We start from the raw sequence: 2,827 nt of genomic DNA, 5'->3' as shown, positions 1-2,827 counted from the left end.
TATATATATATATCATCTCATACTGTTCATGACAAGTTGAATCTCTGTTTAATGTAGTATGTTTTTCAAGTGTGACCACTCTCCAGTCAGTTTCCCAGTGGACTTCTGGAGATCATGGAGTAGTGTTCAGTGGCACGGGTAGCTGGAAAGGTGAGTATGTACACTCTTCTTTTGCAGTGTCTCTGCAGATGTAAAATGCATGACAGGGTCATTATAAATGTATTATATATAACTTATGCCCTATAAGCTTGAAATCTTCTGATTTGTTGCCTAAAGGCACACCTTATCTCCTGGCTCCTTAGGCTATAGACAATAGGGTTAAAAAGTGGGGTGATCAGAGTAAAAACTAAGGAAAGGCTTTTGTTCAAGTTTGCAGAGTAACCACTAGACGGTGCCCCATATACAGAAAGGAGAGAACCATAAAAGACAGTGACAACAAGGAGGTGGGAGCTGCAGGTAGAGAAAGCTTTCCGTCTCCCTGTTGGGGTTGGACTACGTAGGATTGTGACAAATATGCTGACATAAGTTAAAACTATAAATGCAAATGGGAAAAGCGTGACTGTCACTGAAACTATTAAATCTTGTATTTTAACAGCGAACGTTTTTGAACAGGAGAGTTCCAGAAGAGCAACTGTATCGCAGAAGAAGTGGTCGATGATGTTGACTCTATAGTAGCAAAGCATGTAGATTTGAGCAGCTAAGTTTACAGATGACACGGTCCCTAAAAACCAAGACCAGAAGATGAGATGATGTTGAAGTCCAATGTTCATAATGGAGCTGTAACGCAAAGGGCAGCAGATTGCTAGGTAACGATCATAGGACATCACAGAGAGTATGAAACACTCAACGGTCTCAGAAACACAAAAGAGGAAAAGCTGAAAGATGCAAGGACCTAAGGAAATAATGGAGCCTTCCTTCTTCATGACATTAAGCAGAGATGGTACAATACAGGATGAAATCAATAAGTCAGTGGTAGCAAGATGGGCAAGAAAGGAGTACATTGGAGAATGAAGATGATGACCTATGGAGACCAACCCAATGATCAGGAGGTTTCCAGCTATAGTCATCAGAAAAACTGCAAGAACTAAGCAAAATATGAGGTTCTTTAGGGCACCAAGATTCTGGAATCCCAGGAGAAGAAATTCTGCACTTATTGTTTCATTTAATAAATAATTACACTGAAGCATTGAAAAAGGGAATAAAAGTGGTACAAACACATATATAAGTATTAAAAATAAATTTTATTTATTCTATATATTCTGTACAATGCATATCCTTTAAAAATAATTTATATAATAATAAAATAATCATATATATATTGGAAACACCCTATGTACATTTAATACATATATATATGAGCTGTGTGAACAAGCAGCCTGTGGAACATTTAGCTTGTTGTGTCTAGGTTAACTAGAGTTCATGTGGAACACTTAGGTCTAATTGGTTGAGGTAACAAGAGTTTAAACATAAAATCATAAACATGTTTCTTCACCTTGGTTTAATGAAGAGCTGTCCTCTAATCTTGATATAAGGGACCTTGATTTAATGAGCAATAGGTTCAATGCCAAGACAGCTGTCTGGTAACCTTAAAGGAGAACTATGAGGTGAGTGCTTTTCACTCACCTCATAGTTCTAGCCGACCTGTGACAATGAGACTGTCACAGGTCGGCTCAGTAGATCGGGAGGTGAGCGAACACATACCGGCGTTCGCTCACCTTTCGATCCTGTCACGGCTCTCTGCCGTGACAGGGGAGGGGCTGGGTTCCCCCCTCCCCGCTCCGATCCGCCAGCGCTGACTGACGGAACAGACCGGGGAGTGGGCGGGTACAGCTGGCTCTGCCTCTAGATAGGCAGAGCCAGCTGTCACTCACGCAGCTGGGCGGATCCCGGCATAATTATCGGGATCCGCTTCAGCTGCGACGTCTGAGTATACCGCGAGCAGCAGCTCACGGTATACTGAGCTTAGGGTGACGGGAGGATGCTAGTTTGTGTCCTCCCATTACCCTAAGGAGAACTATGGGGAAAAGCCTTAACCCCATAGTTCTCCTTTAATTAATATGAGGGAGTCTTATCAAGACAAGAAGTCCCATCTAATGATCCTGGCCCAATTAAATATGAAAATTGAAATACACTTTAAGAACCAGATACATTTTTAAATTTTAGTATGGGCCTGTTTATTTGGTGATAATTTTTTAATACATATACAGTATTTTTTTTTCAGGAGAAACAAGGAAATAAATATGAAATAAACAATAAATAATAATTTCTTTATTTATAACGGTTCTTTAACTGACATCATGATTACAAACACTGTTCATGAGCTCCATTTTTGACAGCAGCAGCTAGGCTAAGCAGCAACAGAGGACAGGGCATGCTATGTAGCTTAAAGTGTTATTAAACCCTCAGCATTTTTTTGCATATATCTACTGCTAGAAAGCAGTAGATATATGCAAAAACATTAAAAAAAAACAAAAAACGTTTCAAACAGGTTAAAACTTACCTGTGTCTTCGTCGCGCGCTCCCGTCCAAACATCTGAACAGTCATGGGCGGCCGCAAATGATATTGTGGCGGGTGCATGTGCAGTTCAGATCTTCGGCTGGGAGACCAGGAGAGACACAAGGTAGGTCTATGGAGCAGCGTTCACCCGCACAGACTCCATTGGACAGGAAGTGCCAGCTAGCACAGAGGAGACAGCGCTGGCTCAGAGATTGGCACCAGCGCTGGAGGTACAGCTGAAAACTACAGGAAAGAAGATGATCGGATCACGAAGCATCATTTAAGGTAAGCCCTTACACTAACATGGGGGGGGGGGGGGGGGGTTTATCT

Source organism: Nanorana parkeri, unplaced genomic scaffold, assembly GCF_000935625.1.
Source record: "Nanorana parkeri isolate BGI_ZX_2015 unplaced genomic scaffold, ASM93562v1 scaffold416, whole genome shotgun sequence".
NCBI classification, from domain to species: Eukaryota; Metazoa; Chordata; class Amphibia; order Anura; family Dicroglossidae; genus Nanorana; species Nanorana parkeri.
Note: the sequence above shows the minus strand (reverse complement) of the source record.